General features: G+C 39.6%; 1 protein-coding gene across 1 annotated transcript in view; it reads left to right on the top strand.

Annotated features, from left to right (window-relative positions):
* PCDH15 (protocadherin related 15) overlaps window positions 1-20,865 on the top strand; it is an 810,754-nt gene that overhangs the window by 201,737 nt on the left and 588,152 nt on the right. Inside the window, exon 3 of the mRNA XM_087701782.1 lies at window positions 2,312-2,439. The gene's annotated coding sequence lies outside the window, so the exon portion shown is untranslated. The remainder of the gene's footprint in view (window positions 1-2,311; window positions 2,440-20,865) is intronic.

Below are 20,865 nucleotides of genomic sequence, written 5' to 3'. Positions count from 1 at the left end.
CAGTTTTTACCTCTGTTCTATCTCTTACCCACGCCTGGCTTCCTGTGCCCCTCCTTTACAAGGTCTTGCCACACTGTTCAGCCCTATTTTTAATACTTATGAGGAAGTTGGAGAGAAAGTTCACTCCAGCTAAAAGTCAACTTTGGAACTCCAGAGCACTAGAATGAAAAGCCAAGCTAATATGAATTTATAAGGTCCATTCTATTAAGACCACCTAACCTGGCCAGCCACTGGTGGGTTTACCTGTGCACCCCCTCCTGCATCAAAACGAACAGAAATAAAGCCAATTGAATTGTTCAACCAATATTCAGACATCATGTAAAAAATATCACCATCATTTCTGTGGCAACACTGTGGCTTGGGATTTTAATTTGACTCTTGGCATTAAAAAAAAATTCCACAGACATTTTAACGAATACCAACCAGATACATAGGTATCAATTCAATATTTATGAATCTCATGGACCTTGCAAAGAGGTTACCACTGGCAATTATCATTCAGATTCATTCATTCTGTTTCCCAATCGCATCATGGCAGCACATTGACATTGGCAACAAAAATACCTGTAAGTTATACACTGTAGATATGACATCAGAGATGAGGGTAACCTTCGCACTGAAACTACATTCTGATACAGTCATGACCAGGTAGGCCTGTGCACAGCTTCGTGTTTTGTATCAGCTATATCTGTTCTTTTTATTTATTTTTTATTAGTTTATAATATACAACACAAAAATACAAAGTAAAATAGTAAGAAATAGTAAGGAAAAGGGGAAGGGGAAAGTGTAGGAAAAGGGGTGGGAAGAAAGAAAAAGCATTGATTTCCAACTCCCTTTGGCGCAGTACAATAAGATAATAACATCAAACCTCAACTTTGGACTTTTTACATAATAGTGTAAACTAGCCATTTCTATCACAATAAACCCATTTAATTGGTAAAACCCAAAATCATTTTTTCCACCTCAAGCACAAAGTCCAGATGTGGTTTCCATATAGGAAAAAAAAGTAATTGTGGTTTTTTTTTTCTTTAATCAAAGCAAGTCAGTTTAGCCATCTCTGCTAACTCCCATCAACTTTTGCAGCCATTCTGAGAATTAAAGTGCCTTTCCATTTTTGTGCATAAAATAATAATGCTGCCATCAATATATATAACACCAAAGTTCCAATTTTTCCCCAAGTTTTTTTCCCCATTAAACCCTATTCTTGATGGGGGAGTTCTATTCATAGCTATTAATGCCTTAGTAATATAATTGCTATCACCTTACACAGACCATCTATCTGGTGGTCCTTCTCTGCCATGGTGCCCACTATATGGGACATTCTCCACTGCTACTTATTTTTCAGAAGTTCTTGAAGATGTGGCTTTGTTATTAATTCTGGAGATGTCTGTCTGTCTGTCTGTCTGTCTGTCTGTCTTTATGCCTTGGTGTTTGGAGAAAATATATAGTAGATTATCTTTTCTCTGTGAAACATTAGGAAATCATTAAAAATGAAGTGTCTTTTTACAGTCTTCAAATAGTAACTATCTGATTCCCATTAGCAATTCATGATCCTATTGAAAATACTGAAAAACAGAAGGCAATGCACAACAAAAACATTCTCAGAGGATATCCTGGTTTAGCACCACAGACTCCAAAGCACAGGATCTATTATATGGTGCTCAAAATATTTTGGGTGATGATTAGCTTCTTAGAGTGAAGAAGCTAAGATCAATGTCACTGTTTTAAGGAAATTCAGTCCATTGTGAAAGAAAGCATAGTGTCAAATATTGGGACACATTGCAAATGTAATACTGTATGAGTCTTTCTAAGTATTTTGAGCATGTGCGCGCACACACACACACACACTTCAGTGTAGGGTAGTAAAATTAAACTTACTGTATATTATTATCATCATCTTTCAATTTCTACGGAACATCATTAATACTTGACATCTATGCCTGTTGGAATCAGAGTTAAACCTAATACTTGAAAGTGAAAATTAGATTACTTGCATGGATGTAATGAGTTCCAGAATATAAGTCAGTGGGGAAATCCTTCCTGATGTGGTATTTCAAATATTAGCATTGACTGCACCATGAATGTTGTATGTCTAAATGCTATCATTATTGAAATATAATCTTTATTTGAAGTTTCATATTATGCTGTGAAATGTTTTACAAGTTATTGAAAAAAATACTTCAGTTTCTCACTCAAAATTGTTTTTAGGCTGGACAAATGCAACATGTAAAAAAAAACCCAATACTATCTTGTTACTCTCCTTTTTCACTATCTTCTCTTTGATTGAATTCTTTATCTTTTATCATTCTAGGAATGATGCCTTCAGTGGAATAATAAGTATTTGGGATTTTTCAACTAAAATAGGCCAAAGTATTCTTCGCATCCTTACTAAATCATCTCTTTATCTTGACAACAAAGAAAAATAAGAATGAACTAAAGGTAATTCTGATTGTCATTGTTTTCTGTCTTTGTGGATTACAATTGTTGACAAACTGTTTGAACAAATGAAACATGATGTATGATAAGTTATAATTTTGATTCTCTTTAGCTTGGTCATACAACCCCCCAGAAGCTTTACTTTTTTTTTTTAAAAAAAAGGTTTTGTTTTAAAAGACTTTAAATAACCTGCTACCTGTTTAAAAAGATGAAGAGTACTTAATTGGAATTTATTTAATATACCTTTTATTTAGTATATTTATATATGTAATAATATGTAAAATATGATTATAAATATATAATATTGAGAATTCACAAGTGGCATTTAAACAAAATTATAACTGTCACATTAAAATTAATAGGATAGAAGTTTAATAAATACCAATTGTCATACTGATTTCAATCTGTCTTCTTACCAACTTACTTCATTCTTACCAAATTACTTCATTACAATTGAATAATGACTATTTTGAATCACAGTATAGGTAGTCCTCAAATTATGATTGTAATGGACATTACTCATTAAGTTGCAACTTGTAATGGTCACAAATTGGGTCATCACCTGACCAGTTCTATATATGACTTTTGGGTGGCAGTCAAATGTTGTGATTGTGAAGCAAACCCATAATTTGCAGTGTGTCATTTTTCCCCACAAAAGTAAATGCTGTTTTTTGGCAAAGGCATTGCAAAAATTATGTAACGCAGAATGCTGCCAATAGAGACCTAGTTACTGAGCACTAAAAGCTCTTTTGGGGATCATTGGAGTTTCAAATCTAGATTGTAAGTACCCTCAGTTAAGTCCAGGGTAACTTTGAAAGTTGCCAAGCAACTGGTCCTAAGCTGAGGAGCATCTGTATTAAATAAAACAGTGTAGCTATTATAAGAATCATGTCTCAGACAATTGAATCGGTTCGTCTTTTGTTTTTCCCTTACTATTGCTGGTGACTGAAGCATTGAGAAGAATCTTGTCAAGTGTGATCACCATGTAAACATTACAAATGAAAATACGTAACTCACATAAAGCTTCCTATTTTTCAGTTCTTTAGACTATCTATCTAGTCTCCCTAGACTATCTCTTCTAATTCCACTTGTTTTTCATCTGAAAAACACGTAACTCGTTGAAGCAGGTATGCATAAGGCAAATAAGCAACATGATAATAGCTACACCGGAGGCTTAAAATATTTTTCTCCACTTCTGAACCACACTTTTCATTTTACAGTTCTTAACATACCAAAATTGCTTTGAGTTTTCCCAACATATTATGCAGTAGAATAGAATAGAATAACAGAGTTGGAAGGGACCTTGGAGGTCTTCTAGTTCACCTCTTGCCTAGACAGGAAACCCTATACCACTTCAGATACATGGTTATCCAATCACTTCTTAAAAACTTCCAGTGTTGGAGCACCCATAACTTCTGAAGGCAAGTTGTTCTACTGATTCATTGTTCTGTCAGGAAATTTCTCCTTAGTTCTAAGTTACTTCCCTCCTTGATTAGTTTCCACCCATTGCTTCTTGTCCTGCCATTAGGTACTTTGGAGAATGTCTCTTCTTCCTTGACCCCTTCATTTCTGTGTCAGCCCCTCAAATATTGGAACACTCTATCATGTCAAACCTAGTCCTTCTTTTCATTAAACTAGGCATACCCAGTTCCTGTAACCGTTCCTCATATGTTTTAGCCTCCAGTCCCCTAATCATCTTTGTTGCTCTTCTCTGCACTCTTTCTAAAGTCTCAACATCTTTTTTATATCGTGGTGACCAAAACTGGATGCAGTATTCCAACTGTGGCCTTACCAAAGCATTATAAAGTGGTATTAACACTTCACATGATCTTGATTCTATCCCTCTGTTTATGCAGCCTAGCACTGTGTTGGGATATTGGCAGCTGGTGCACACTGCTGGCTCATATTTAAATGGCTGTCCACAGCAAGGCACCACATATACGGTACCTGTACATTTTGTTTTTTCTTGCCTAAATGTAGAACCTTACTCTTTTCACCACTGAATTTCATTTTGTTATATAGCGCCAAATGTTCAAGTTTGTCAAGAGCCTTCTTTATCTTAAGCCTAACTTCTGGAGTGTTGGCTATTTTCCAGCTTGGTGTCATCTGTAAATTTGATGAGTTCCCCATTTATCCCCTCATCGAAATCATTGATGAAGATGTTGAAGAGTACCGGGCCCAAAACAGAGCCTTGGGGTACTCCACTGCATACTCCCCTCCATGTAGATGCAGTTCCATTGAGGACTACATGTTGAGTGCGGTTGGTCAGCCAGTTACAAATCCATCTGGTGGTGATGCTGTCTAACCCACATTTTTTTTTACTTTATCTAGTAGTAGGTTATGGTCTACTTTATCAAATGCTTACTGAAATCCAAGTAAATTATATCAACTGCATTTCTCTGATCCACTAATTTTGTCAAAGAATGCAATAAGATTAGTCTGGCATGATCTGTTTTTGACAAACTCATGTTGTCTTTTGGTTATTACTTTGTTTACTTCTAGGTGTTCACTGATTCGTTGCTTGATTATCTTTTCCAGAATCTTCCCTGGTATTGACGTCAGGATGATAGGTCTGTAGTTTCCTGGATCTATTTCCCCCCCCCTTTTTTTAAAGATGGGAACCACATCAGCTCTTTTCCAGTCCTCAGTCCTCTGGTAGTTCCCCAGTGTTCCAGGATCTCTGAAAGATATAGTTCAGGGGTTCTGAGATCTCGTCTGCCAGTTCCTTCAGAACCCTGGGGTGTAATCCATCCGGTCCTGGTGATTTGAACTCGTCTATGGTAGACAGGTGCTGACTTACTATTTTCTTTCCCATCTGTTTTTTTGTGGTGCTGTTTTTGATAGGTTGGACTGTTTTTTTCCCCTTTTTCTAAAGATAGATGCAAAAAAATGAGTTAAATAGTTCTGCTTTTTCCCTGTTTGTTAATCACCTTTTTGCCACTTTCTCCCAGCAATGGACCAATTGTTTCCTTGACTTTTTTCTTGTTTTTAACATGTTGCAAGAAGCTTTTTTTGTTATTTTTTACTTTTGTGGCAAGCCTTTCTTCATTGTGAGCCTTAGCTTTCCTCACTTCATCTTTACAGGCTTGGGCTATTTGCTGATATTCTACCATAGCTATGTGCCCCTCTTTCCACTTTTTATATTTGTCCTTTTTGTCTTTCAATTTCAGTAGATCCATAGTTAACTGTCACATGCTCAATAGATAAAGCTTTTCTACAAAATTTCCCTTGTCTGAATAAAAGACCTTACTGGTACTTTCCAGCTTGGTGTCATCTGTAAATTTGATGAGTTCCCCATTTATCCCCTCATCGAAATCATTGATGAAAATGTTGAAGAGTACTGGGCCTAAAACAGAACCTTGGGGTACTCCATTGCATACTTCCTTCCGGAGCCAAGGTGGCGCAGTGGTTAAATGCAGCACTGCAGGCTACTGCTAGATCAGCAGGTCAGCGGTTCAAATCTCACCGGCTCAGGGTTGACTCAGCCTTCCATCCTTCCAAGGTGGGTAAAATGAGGACCCAGATTGTTGGGGGCAATATGCTGACTCTCTGTAAACCGCTTAGAGAGGCCTGAAAGGCCTATGAAGCGGTATATAAGTCTACTGCTATTGCTATTACTTTGAAATGACCAATTTTCCTTTCAATTTCTCTAGTAATGCTATTGTCCAGATTAGACATGCTTAAAAATCTCTGTTATTTTATCTAAAGAGAAGTCCTTTGTTTCATTTATTTTCATGAAAATCAAAGAGACAATGGTTATATATGGTCAGATGGATAAGGTTAATCAAACCCATCTCCCAGAGGGAGATCAAAAGTTCATAATAAAATAAATGAAATGATATAATCAATTCAGAATGAATTCTATTGACAATGAAGCCAATATAATAAATTGTCCTTGACGCTTGTAGTGTGGTTGATTTGCAGATTGTATGTCTTACAAGTCACATCTATCTTGACAAGCATCGTGTCAAAGAGATTTTTGTTAAACATTATGTATTTAGTAGTCTATTTTAAACAGCAAGAATCATGGCATTCCATATTTTTTATTGTTCTCATATATTACTGTAATAATATTTCTTTCTTGATCACAAAATCTGTCAGTGACAAAACATGTATTATAAATTTGACAAATGCTTTATATTTACACAGATACCTTAAAGCAATATCTAATCATGTGAAAACCCCAAATATGTCATATTTATCAAATATTTGGTTTAGGAAATTGATTATATCGATTTTCTTCAAAGCAATGATTTATGTTTTATTAATCTAACGACTCAGTGTTTTCCTAGCTTTAATACACTTGCTATTTAAAGAGAAATTGCTTTTTAAACCCTACAATTGGTCGTGTCCACTGAGTCCAATGCAAATACATACATACATACATACATACATACATACATATATACATACATACAAACACACACACACACAAAAACATATATATATATATATATATATATATATATATATATATATATATATATATATATATATATATATATATATATATATATATATATATATATAATATCTAGATCTATATCTATCTATATCTATCTATATCTATATATCTATATATTTCTCTCTGTCTGTCTGTCTGTCTGTCTGTCTGTCTCTCTCTCTCTCTCTCTCTCTCTCTCTCTCTCTCTCTATCTATCTATATATATAAAAGATTTTTTTTTACAACCCCCGGTATGCCCAAATATGGGAGGAAGATCACTACTTCCATTCTCTGTCCTTCGGCTCGTCACAAGAGACCATCCAGGCAGAAACCCAATATTTTTACTGTTGCCTTTTTGTTACATTTTGTTGTATTTGTGCTGATAAATAAATAAAGGGAGACTAGTATCGATCTATTTCAAGCTATTCAGCTCTCATCAGCTAGCCATACCCTTACTGGGATTTGAACCTGGGCTATATTACATACTAGGCAGGCATCTTAGCCATTAGGCCACAGGCTCTTATCCGTTATCAGTGAAGCCAGGGTGAAAGGTATCTATTAGATTTTATATATATATCTATTATTTTATTATTTTATATATATATAGCTTCACCCTAGGAGCCTTCCAGGCAGGAAACCATTTTTGTGTTGCATTTGTGCTGATAAATAAATAAAGGGAGACTAGTATAGATCTATTTCAAGCTATTTAGCTCTCATCAGCTAGCCATCAGCTAGAATTTGAACCTGGGCTGTTTTTATATGTTAGGCAGTTGTATTAGCCACTAAGCCACAAGCTCTCCTCCCTTAGCAATAGCAATAGCAGTTAGACTTATATACCGCTTCATAGGGCTTTCAGCCCTCTCTAAGCGGTTTACAGAGTCAGCATATCGCCCCCAACAACAATCCGGGTCCTCATTTTACTCACCTCGGAAGGATGGAAGGCTGAGTCAACCCTGAGCCGGTGAGATTTGAACAGCCGAACTGCAGAACTGCAGTCAGCTGAAGAAGCCTGCAGTGCTGCATTTAACCACTGCGCCACCTCCTTATCAGCTGAGGCAAAGAAATATGTAAGTGTTATGTCAAAGCACTTGGTATGCCCAAATATGGGAGGGAACATACTGCTCCTAGGGTGGAGCTGATGGCATGTAATTGCATATAATCAAGGAAGAGGTAGTTCAAGGTTCATACAATAGCAATAATAGCAATAGCAGTAGACTTATATACCGCTTCATAGGCCTTTCAGGCCTCTCTAAGCGGTTTACAGAGTCAGCATATTGCCCCCAACAACAATCTGGGTCCTCATTTTACCCACCTCGGAAGGATGGAAGGCTGAGTCAACCCTGAGCCGGTGAGATTTGAACCGCTGAACTGCTGATCTAGCAGTCAGCCTGCAGTGCTGCATTTAACCACTGCGCCACCTTGGCTCTTATACATGCTATAATTCTTTACTATCTTTCTCATGCAAACATTTGCCCTAGAGGATAACAACAATTTTTATAGTGCTTCTTCTGTAAAGATTCAACTAATGCAAGTGAATTATCTCCTCATTTCTGCAAAGTAGGACGAACAACACTAATGTGATTTTGGACAGCAAATTCATTTTCAGAACACTAAATTCTTATCGTTGAGAAATACCTTCTGAGCAAACCTGAGGCAAATATGAAAAGATGCAAGCTGCATTTCTGGTTTTAACTTTGACAGAGATTTTTTTTTGTTTTTTTTGTAATCTATACACATTTTAAGAAAATTGACATGGACATTTCATAAAATAATTTGGTGGTTCTTTTTGGCATGTGGTAAGGATTATACCTCTGCTTTGGAAATTACTTTTCTTGGAATCCCAGATCCATTTTCTAAACTAAAAATAACTACTATTGGAATATTATTAATCTTCTCTTTATAGCATGCAAAGATTTCTGACTTCTTTGAGTTAGTTTTCTACCTTTGCCATAGATCTTAAAAAGTCCACTGGAGAAATAAAACTTTTCTTTAGAATTTTTAATGCAGATGCCTTTTCTCATTTTTAAGGGAACATCTTTTTAAATTTTTAATACAATTTATGTATTCGTTGTTTCTGTGTCTTCACGTCATCTATGATATTCTGTGCTTGTACTTGAAAGCAGAAATAACCTGCTAGGGATCTCAAACATGACTGACATATAGATAATTTGTTTTGAATGTTCATTAAACATAATATTACTGAAAAATCAAAGGAATATTTAGAGCTGTGATGGACACATTTGCAGCGTTCTGGAATCTTGTCAATTGACCCAAATCAAAAAATCAAATACTTTTTGATGTTACTATATGTTCAAACATGAGGATCAGGACTGGGTATGTCAACAGTTCTATTTCTATGAAAAACATGATTCTTTTATTAAGATTGATGAATTTAAAGTGTGAAAGGAACACAAATAACCTGAATGCTCTCACCACTTCAAATAATTTGGTTCTGCAGGACTATTGATTGATTGATTGATTTCATTTATATGCCGCCCTTTTCCCTGAAGGGGACTCAGGGCAGCTCACAATTCAATCAGGGAAGGGGGTACAGACAGGGGGATAAGAAAGACAAGACATAACAATACAAAAATTTAAAAACACACAACAACCATACCATTCGAGAAGGGGGGCAAAAAAACTCTTTAGCCCCAGGCCTGTCGGAACAGCCAGGTTTTAAGGGCTTTGCGGAAGGCCTGGAGGGTGGTGAGGGTTCGAATCTCCACGGGGAGTTCGTTCCAGAGGGTCGGAGCAGCCACAGAGAAGGCTCTCCTCCGGGTGGTCGCCAGTCGACACTGGCCGGCGGATGGAATTCGGAGGAGGCCTAATCTGTGGGATCTAATCGGTCTATTGGAGGTAATTGGCAGCAGGCGGTCTCTCAAGTACCCAGGTCCAATACCATGAAGGGCTTTATAAGTGACGACTAGCGCCTTGAAGCGTATCTGGAGACCAATAGGCAGCCAGTGCAGCTCGCGGAGGATAGGTGTTACGTGGGTGAACCGAGGTGCACCCACAATCGCTCGCGCGGCTGCATTCTGGACAAGCTGAAGTCTCCGAATGCTCTTCAAGGGCTGCCCCATGTAGAGCACATTGCAGTAGTAAGTCATACATTTAAAAAAACATTAAAATACATACATACATAAATACAGCATGCATGTCTGAAGCACTTTAAATAAGCTGTTGCTTTTATCAACTATAGATCCTGGTAGCCAAGAAAGGAACTGCTTGGGTGTGGGGTTGGACTAAATGATCTTTAATGTCCCTTTTAACTCTTAATCTTTTAAGCCATATGAAGAGAACTGTCCTGGCTGGAAATGGTGGCCTATCCTTGAATTAGATAAATTTTAACTAATTTTAATAATGATTTTTTGCCGAGAATAAAATGAGTGGAAACATAATTGGAATCTTACTTGAAGCTTTTTAAAAAGAATATATAAAACATAATATAATTTTGATTAAGTATGTTTTTTTTCCCCTTTCAATACATTTAGGAAAGTCAATGTGAAACCTTGCCTGGCCCTTTGCAGTAGGGCTTATGGTGATCATGTGCATTGAACAGTTATGTACAAAAAGCAAATTTGCCTGACTCTGCCCAACATTACATGAAAATGTTTGATTACCGTTTCTTCACCAGCCTGTGGGGGGGGGGAAAATCCACAGAGGGAATTTCCAGATGTGTAGAAATAATGATACTATAGTATCTTACACAAATTGTCCTAAGCATAGTAGATATTTATTATCAGAGGAATTACACAACTCAAAATATATGATTACTACAAAAATAAAGTTTAGGCAGAGATTTATAATGGTGATCTTAGCAATTGATCAAGTTTCCCAGCTAACAGGATGATAACATATAGGAGTGTGCGAGGGGAACGAGGAAAGAGCACCCAAATGTTTTGTCCCAAATTGTTACTCAAGGTATTTATTACCATACACCTTATACAGAATGGATGGCTCCTAAAAGTGTAAAGCTATCTAAAAATAGACCAATTCTCGTAAATCGAGAATTGACAGGCTGGAAGTAAATCTCCTTAGCTGCCCTTGAACATCGAGAGTGACTCATAACGTGGTATCTAAAATTGATAAATGAAGTTTAATACACAATGTGTTTACAGAAATAATTATATACCTTTCTTAAAAGAATGAATTAGAATTTGCTTTGTTTTAAAACAAAACAAATTCTAATTCATTTGGAGAATATCTATAGACAACATCCTTGGCAAATATAGGTCCTTGACTTACTGACTTACTTTATTTATTTATTTATTTATTTATTTGTTTGTTTGTTTGTTTGTTTGTTTATTTACCTACCCACCATCTTCCATAGGGTAAATCTGGGCGGCCTACAGTTACTTCTACACTGAAACATAAACAGCTAAAAACAAACATTAAAACCAAAGACACATAAGGAGGGGAAGAGCAGAGTGGGGTGGGAAGGGGGAACATCCATTACATTGTTCCCCCACTGGAGCCCCAAAGGCAAATGGCAAAGCCACATCTTAAAGTCCTTATGAAAAGATAGGAGGATTGAAGCCAACCTCACATTAGGGGACAAGATGTTCCATAGGGCAGAAGCAACAGCTGAGAAGGCCCTCCACCTGAACCCTGCTGTTCTGACCTAGGCTCCCCCAGAAGCATGAAGCTGAGTCCTCGTCCTGATGAACCCCTTTTATTTAGTTTACAGTGAATTCCTCTCCAACAAAGTCTTTCCTCTCCCACAGTCTTTCAAGATAGTTCACAATTACAGACCTTTATCAGGCTTGGAGAGTGGCCAGGCTGATATCTTTCAGACATCACAATACTTGGCTAGAATGCAGGAATGAACTAATTGTCTCCTGCAAACACCCCTCCCCTTTTGCTCCTCTGTTATTTCCTCTGGGAGGGACCATTCAACGTTTGCCTGTGGCCTTACTCCCAATTCGACCCTTGTTCCTTAGTTGTTCCCTTCGCCTGGCAACTCTGCGCATGCACACACTGGGAACAGCCTCCAGCTGTTCGTCTGCCTCATTGATGTCTGACTCCGAAGGCAACTGATAAATTATCAGACGGCCTTGGCCCCATCTCTGCCTCCAACACAGAGCATACATCAGAGCATCCTCAGACTCCAGGACTAGCCCCTGTTCCTCCCCAACCTCCTCACTGTCCGAATCTGCTGCCAGCTCTGCTGGCCTCTAGCGGGCCACAACACCTGCCAGCCAGAATAATCAAGTTGATGGGACCTGCAGCCTGCTTCCTCTGCCAGCATGCTTCAAGGTGCTAGTCGTCACTTATAAAGCCCTTCATGGTATTGGACCTGGGTACTTGAGAGACCGCCTGCTGCCAATTACCTCCCAAAGACCCATTAGATCACACAGATTAGGCCTCCTCCGGGTTCCGTCTACTAGCCAATGTCATCTGGCCACTACCTGGGGGAGGGCCTTCTCTGTGGCGGCTCCGGCCCTTTGGAACGAGCTTCCCGCAGATATTCGGACCCTCACCTCTCTCCAGGCTTTCCAAAAAGCCGTTAAAACCTGGCTGTGTCGGCAGGCCTGGGTTCGATGAGTTCCCTTCCCCTCTCGAATCGTGTGGCTGTTGGTTGTTTTAAATGCCCTGTACTTTTTGTTGTAGTTTTTGTGTTTCCCTTCCCTTCCTTGGGTTTGTGCGCCGCCCTGAGTCCCGCTGGGAATAGGGCGGCATATAAATAAAATGAACCTGAACCTGAACCTGAACTTGAATGAGTGGCATGGACTAATCCAGTAGGGTAACATTATCCCTCAGGTAACCTGGACTCATGCCATGAAGGACTTTAAAAGACCTTGAATTACACCCAGAAGCAGACTGGTAATCAGTGAAGCTCGCAGAGCAATGGTGTTACAGGGGCCATTCTGATTAGGATTGAATGACTGAACGTCAGAGATTGATTACAACAGTTAGTTTGGTGACCATTTGAAGTTACAATGGCTCTGAAAAAAATTACTTATGACCATTTTTCACACATGACCATTGCAGCATTCACAAGGTCACATGATCAAAATTTGGATGCTTGGCAACTGACTCATATTTATGATGATTGCAGTGTCTTGAAGGTCATGTTTTGTTGACCTTCTGAAAAGCAAAGTCAATGGGTAAGTCATATTCATTTAACAACCATGTTACTAACTTAACAGCTGCAGTGATTCACTTAACAACTGTGGCAAGAAAGGTCATACAATGGGGCAAAACTCATTTAACAAATGTCTCATTTTACAGTTGAAATTTCGGGCTCGGTTGTGGGCATTAGTCTAACAGAAAACTAAATAATTCCCACAATTATAATTCTTTTCTTAACTTGGGCTATAATAGAAACTAACCAATATTACCATTACAGGATAGGAATTGCCAAATGGAGCAGCACAATTATGCTACTATACATTTACTTTGGCTCACATACAGGAATGTGTCACATTAACATGGCCATTAGAAAGAATACTTTCCAATTCATGTAGCTTCATCATTATCTTTATAAATGACAACATCTAACATACAGTAAATGTGTCAAGATAGAACTTAAATTCTGAGATAAATCCTAGTATCGCTGTAAAAATAAGTCATAACATTTACTTTGAATTCTGATATTTATATACATAAATACATATAAATTTATATGCATATAAATCTGCATATCTATCTATACCTATATTGTGAGCCGTGGCAGCTCAGTAGTTAAAATGCAACATTGCAAGCTAATTCTGCCCATTGCCAGGAGTTCGATCTTGACCGGCTCAAAGTTGTCTCAGACTTCCATCCTTCTGAGTTTGGTAAAATGGGGACCCAGATTCTTGGGGGCAATATACTGACTTTGTAAACTGTCCGGAGAGGGCTGTAAAGCATTGTAAAGCAATATATACCTGTAGGTCTAAGTACTGTATCTCTTCTCTATATCTATCTACATCTATATGTTGTGATACATGCACACGAACACACATATAGTGTGTGTGAGAGAGAGAGAGGGAGGGAGGGAGGGAGGGAGAGAGAGAGAGAGAGAGAGAGAGAGAGAGAGAGAGAGAGAGAGAGAGAGAGAGAGAGAGAGAGAACGCTTTGGGCAGAGAAGAAAAATATATTGGTATGTTATTCCATCATTTCTTTTTGTAGCACCCCAGAATAATAGCATTTTTTTTTTCATTACGGGACATGAAGTTGCATTCCAGGTCTAATTTCAACCTACCATGTAATTGTTTTACTGAGGTTATTTTAGAGTTCAGTTACTATTATAGTCATTTAGTTATTAATTAGCATTATAATAGAGCAGAATAGAATTAATACTGAAATAAAGGTTTTAAAGTGTTGCTACATTGAATAACTGCAAAATTTAATGGACTATTCAAAATAATGAGAAACAGCAGTAATGCAAATGATTTGAAAAATGGAAAAAAAAGTTAGGTTTAAATTAATTTTAAAAAAGCCTTGATAGTACTTTTTGTCCCCCCCTTTTTTTTTTGAAGAGACTGTAATGATATGTAGGAATGACCTTGGGAGACAGAAGAAAGATTGTGAAAAAGTTACCTCAGTCCACAGAAGGAAGGAAGGGGGTTTCAGAAGAGGCCCTCCCTAATTATCCAGAAAATAAAAGGAAGGGTAGGGAGGAATACAGAGGTGGGTTCCTACCGGTTTGGAACAGTTCGGCTGAATAGGTAGTAACTTGGCGGCCTGGATCACTGGAACCAGTAGCGACCCAGGCCAGCCATGCCCTAAACTGCTTCTTGTCTGGATTATTATGAAGGACTCAAAAAATGTATCACAAAATTCACAGACTGGGCTCGGATATTGTGTTAAACCAGGGCTGTCGAACTCCTGGCCCATAGGCTGAATGCGTCACATGCTGGCCACAGCCACGCCCAGTTTAGAGAAGGGGGAGAAAGTCCCTATACATCATGTGATGCTGCCGTGATGCCGCAAATTTGACGCCCCTGTGTTAAACTGCTGTTGGTTAATGACGGTTCATTGATTTCTTGGTCAAGAGTTGGGTTCAGACAATATGCTAATTGATAAGATTAAAAAACAAGTTCACATAGCATGTCATGCTGTAGGCTGTATGCCTTGGTGGGTATGTTAAAATTATCAATAATTTATTTATTTTTCGAATCCTTGATACGGTGTGTGATCAAACCATAAAAATAATCTGAAATGTTTAGTTTTATCAGAAAAATAGAAATATTTCAAGTGTGATTTTATATTTCCTTGCAATGCAATTTATCTGCAAAGTATGGCAGAATAACATTTTTTTTCCTATTTAGAACAAAGATATATTAAACATATCAAATTTATTTGAAAGATGCCTGCAGGAACCTATTGTAAATGTTATGTTGATTTTTATTTGGAGGGAGTTTCTGATTCTCTTCTACTTAAGTAAGTGATAAGTATTGCATCCATAAAAAGAGAATTAGTGGCTATATTGACTTACACATCAGAATCTGAGAATTCAGCAGAATCTAGTAAGCCAAGAATATTAACAGTGCCTTTGATTCCATCAATACATTTTAAAATCCAAGGTTTAGACAAAGGTTGTAAAAGACAAAGTGAAAAACTAGGCAGGTTGTCTGCCCTTTATGTCCTATTTAGCACCTGAAACTACAATCGGTGTTGAAAAAAATAAATTTGTGAATGATCCTTCAATATGTGATCCTTGCAGAATTCTCCCAATCACATGATTAAGATTTGGGTGCTTCCCAACTAGTAGGCATTTATGACTATCATTTTATCCCATGACTATGTGATCCAATGGTGGGATTCAAAAAAAAATACTACTGGTTCTGTGGGTGTGACTTGGTGGGTGTGGCTTGATGGGCATGGTAGGGAAAGGATACTAGTCGTCACTTATAAAGCCCTTCATGGTATTGGACCTGGGTACTTGAGAGACCGCCTGCTGCCAATTACCTCCACTAGACCGATTAGATCGCACAGACTAGGCCTCCTCCGAATTCCATCCGCCGGCCAGTGTCGACTGGCGACTACCCGGAGGAGAGCCTTCTCTGTGGCTGCTCCAACCCTCTGGAACGATCTCCCCGTGGAGATTCGCACCCTCACCACCCTCCAGGCCTTCCGCATAGCCCTTAAAACCTGGCTGTTCCGACAGGCCTGGGGCTAAAGAATCGTTGCCCCTATCTCGAATGGTATGATTGTTGCGTTTTTAAATTATGTATTGTTTTGTGTTGTTGTCAAATTGTCTGTACCCCCCTTCCCTTGTTTGAGTTGTGAGCCGCCCTGAGTCCCCTTTGGGGAAAAGGGCGGCATACAAATGAAATAAAACTCTAAACTCTAAACTATACTGTAAAATCCCCATTTCCTCCCCACTCCAGGGAAAGGATACTGTAAAATTCCCATTTCCTCCTGATCAGCTGGGACTCAGGAGGCAGAGAATAGATGGAGGCAGGGCCAGTCAGAGGTGGTATTTACCAGTTCTCCGAACTACTCAAAATGTCTGCTACCGGTTCTCCAGAACTGGTCAGAACCTGCTGAATACTAGCTCTGATGTAACCGCCATTTGTGCAGTTTCCCAGCTTCTAACAAGTAGAGTCCCTCGAGACGCCAGGAGTAAAACTGCAAGTTGTGTTGCTTAAGTTGCATGGAAGTGATTTCATTGTGGTCATGTGATGCTTCCAATGGAGTACCACAAGACTCTGTTTTAGGCCCAGTACTCTTCAATATCTTCATCAATGATTTGGATGAGGGGATAAATGGGGAACTCATCAAATTTGCAGATGACACCAAGCTGGAAAATGGTTCCACCACAAAACCGCGTTCGACTAAACCGCGTTCGACTAAACCGCGTAGGTGACGTCATCAACCCTAACCCTAACACTGTAAACGCTAAACCTAAAATTAACCCCTAAACATAAACCTAACCCCCCTAAACCTAATCCTAAACCTAACCCTTAACCTAACGCTAAACCTAACCCTAACCCTAACCCTTAACCTAACCCTAAACCTAATCCTAACCCTTAAACTACCCTAACCCTAACCCTAACCCTTAACCTAACCCTAACCCTAAAGCTAACCCTAAATCTAACCCTTACCTTAAGTTGAATCGGCTTGCTTTCAAAGCGCTATTTAAAGCGCCCTTCTTTCTCTGCGCTGGCTGTTGTCGCCCTGTTGATGATGTCAGCGACGCGGTTTAATTGGGCGCGGCTTAGTCGAGCGCGGTTTTGACAGGTCGTGCTGGAAAATAGCCAACACTCCAGAAGTTAGGCTTAAGATACAGAAGGCTCTTGACAAACTTGAACATTGGGTGCTATCTAACAAAATGAAATTCAATGGTGAAAAGGGTAAGGTTCTACATTTAGGCAAGAAAAACAAAATGCACAGGTACGGTATAGGTAGTACCTTGCTCAATAGTAGCAAATGTGAGAGGGATATTGGAATCCTAGTGGACACCATTTAAATATGAGCCAGCAGTGTGCAGCAGCTGCCAAAAAAGCCAACACAGTTCTAGGCCACATAAACAGAGGGATACTATCAAGATCATGTGAAGTGTTAATACCACTTTATAATGCCTTGGTCAAGCCACACTTGGAATACTGCATTCAATTTTGGTCACCACGATATAAAAAATATGTTGAGACTTTAGAAAGAGTGCAGAGAAGAGCAACAAAGATGATTAGGGGAGTGGAGGCTAAAACATATGAAGAACAGTTGCAGGAACTGGGTATATCTAGTTTAATGAAAAAAGGACTAGGGGAGACATGATAGCAGTGTTCCAATATCTCAGGGGTTGCCACAGAGAAGAGGGAGTCAAACTATTCTCCAAAGCATCTGAGTGTAGAACAAAAGCTATGAGTGGAAACTAATCAAGGAGAGAAGCAACTTAGAACTGAGGAGAAATTTCCTGACAGTTAGAACAATTAATCAGTGGAACAACTTGCCTCCAGAAGTGATTGCTTCAACACTGGAAGTCTTTAAAAAGATGTTGGATAACCAATTGTCTGAAGTGGTGTAGGGTTTCCTGCCTAGGCAGGGAGTTGGACTAGAAGACCTCCAAGGTCCCTTCCAACTCTGGGGTTCTGTTCTGTTCTATTCTTAATGACTGTGTCATTTAGCAACTCGATTACTTACATAGACACTTCCATGTGTTATTTACGCTGTTTAAAATACCTAAAGAAGTCTATATTATCTCATTCATTCAACTTTGAAATGCTATCAGGATTGATCTGGGCCACTCTGAGACATAACAGATCCCACCAGCTTTTACCCAGGTAGAAGGAAATTGAAAGGCATAAATTGACAACAAATGTGTTTGTTTTCCCTTTCCTGCTTTGAAGGGAACCAGCCATGCTCAGTGTGCTAAACTTCTGAGATTGGGGTGAGAAATTACTTGATCCTGATGAAAATCTCCTGCTCTTAAAAGTTTTAAAAGTGTTGTTTAAAGTCAAATGTGAAAATGCTGATTTCCTAGCAAGAATATTTAACATGCTTCAAATAAAACTTACCGCTAGAAAACTAAAAAAAAAAAAATTAAGGCGACGTCAGTTGTTTTTAAAATGAAAAATGAAAGGAATTGTAATGCTGTTGTACAAATTTACAGTTTATCCACACCCCAAATTTACTGTTTGATATCATAAAACTAGATATGGCAGCATACAAAATCAATACATGCCTAAATTTGAAACAGAATATGTTATGGAGAAAATGCTGAAGAGAGGAACTAAAGTGAAAAGAAGTCTCATAAACATATATATTTTTTTACAAGAAAAAGGCTCCAGCCTTTGCATATTTTTAGATTAGGATAAAAACAACTGGGAAGGGTCATGATCAAAACACATAAAATCAGGCATGATGTTAGGGAAAAAAAGTTTTTTCTAGGCTTCGATATATGAGGATTAGGAATTGTCCAATGATGCTTATGTGAAAGGAATAGAACATACAACAAGAAAGTAAAGATCCAGCTATCCCGGGGGAGTGGGGGAAGAAACAGAAGGCACTTACAACATACAATGTAAGAACTGCAGCAACCACTATGTAGGACAAACAAGCGGAAGACTGGCAGAATGCATCCTTGAACACCAACATGACTTCGTCAGAAGTCATGACGAATATTCTGTAATTTCACAGCTTGTAGACAGATTTAATCATAGTTTTAGGGGGACGCGATGGCTCAGTGGCTAAACCGCTGAGCTTGTCAATCAGAAAAGTCGGCAGTTCCGCGGTTCGAATCCCTAGTGCTGTGTAATGGAGTGAGCTCCCGTTATTTGTCCTACCTAGGAGTTCAAAAGCACACAGAAATGCAAGTAGAAAAATAGGGGCCACTTTGGTGGGAAGGTAACAACGTTACATGGGCCTTCTGCATTGAGTCATGCCAGCCACATGACCACAGAGACGTCTTCGGAGAGCGCTGGGTCTTCGGCTTTTGAAACGGAGATGAGCACCGCCCCCTAGAGTCGGGAATGACTAGTACATATATGCGAGGGGAAGCGAGGGGAACCTTTACCTTTAACCATATGCCAGGTTATTTCTAGAAGACTGGCACTCTGACAGAACAGCCATGGATAGACACATAGACATTAAGATTCAGATTTAGTTTATTTGTATGCCGCCCTTCTCCGGGAGGGACTCAGGGCGGCGAACAACTCAAAGGGGGAAAGGGGGACATAGAACACAATTACATGTGATTAAAATAAACAAGAATCATACAGCCACACAGGTCGAGAAGGGAGGGGAACTCATCAACCCCAGGCCTGCCGGCACAGCCAGGTTTTGACAGCTTTCCGGAAGGCCTGGAGAGAGGTGAGGGTCCGAATCTCCACGGGGAGTACGTTCCAAAGGGCCGGAGCTGCCACAGAGAAGGCCCTCCCCCGGGTGGTAGCCAGGTGGCATTGGCTGGTGGACGGAACCCGGAGGAGGCCGACCCTGTGTGATCTAACGGGTCTTTGAGAGGTAACATAGACATTAACAACATCTATAGACTATGCAAAAAAATAATAATCAACCAGCCCCAAAGAAAAAAAGAGTCCAGCACATCTCCAACAGTAATCGGCACTCAGATCAGCATAAATTAACCCTCAAGGTCAACTTCAGACCAACAATCAAGTAAGCAATACCCCAATCAAGAAACTGCCAAAGAGCCACCAGTAAACAGCCCAACCAAAGAATCTCCAAGACTGCCTCCACCCACCCAGACAAACAAGACACCAGAATATAAACTGACAGCAAACAGCACTCCTTACTAGCACTGATGATAGCCCGTAGCCATTAGACATATACTGCTTCACAGTGCTTACTGTAACGCGCTCTACATGGGGCTGCCCTTGAAGAGTGTTCGAAGACTTCAGTTAGTCCAGAATGCAGCCGCGCGAGCGATTGTGGGTGCACCCAGGTACACCCACATCACACCTATCCTCCGCGAGCTGCACTGGCTACCCATTAGTCTCCGGACCCGCTTCAAGGTGCTGGTCGTTACCTATAAAGCTCTACATGGCATCAGACCGGGGTACCTGAGAGACCACCTCCTGCCGATTACCTCCCATAGACCGATTAGATCTCACAGGTTAGGTCTCCTCCGGATTCCATCTGCCAGCCAATGCCGGCTGGCGACTCCCCGGGGGGGAGCCTTCTCTGTTGCACCTCCAGCCCTCTGGAATGACCTCCCCGTGGAGATCCGGACCCTTTCTACCCTCCCGGCCTTCCGCAAAGCCACTAAGTCCTGGCTGCTCCAGCAGGCCAGGGGGGCTGTGAAACATCCAGCCCCACGGAAATTGTGAATGTTGCGTCTTTTTTAAAATGTTGTCTTCATCTATTTATCCCCCCTTCCCTTGTCTGTTGTGAGCCGCCTGGAGTCCTTCGGGAGTGGGTGGCATACAAGACAAATAAAATGAAATGAAATGAAATTTACAGCCCTCTCTAAGCGGTTTACAGAGTCAGCCAATTGCCCCCAACAATCTGGGTCCTCATTTTACCGACCTTGGAGGGATGGAAAGGTTGAGCCAACCTTCAGTCTGGTGAGATTCAATTTGCCAAATTGCAGGCATCTAGCA

This window comes from Thamnophis sirtalis, unplaced genomic scaffold, assembly GCF_051295495.1.
Source record: "Thamnophis sirtalis isolate CommonGarterSnake01/CBP01778 unplaced genomic scaffold, rThaSir2_p1.2 scaffold_15, whole genome shotgun sequence".
Taxonomy (NCBI): domain Eukaryota; kingdom Metazoa; phylum Chordata; class Lepidosauria; order Squamata; family Natricidae; genus Thamnophis; species Thamnophis sirtalis.
The sequence above is the reverse complement of the archived record's forward strand: the minus strand, read 5'-3'. Positions and strand labels throughout refer to the sequence as shown.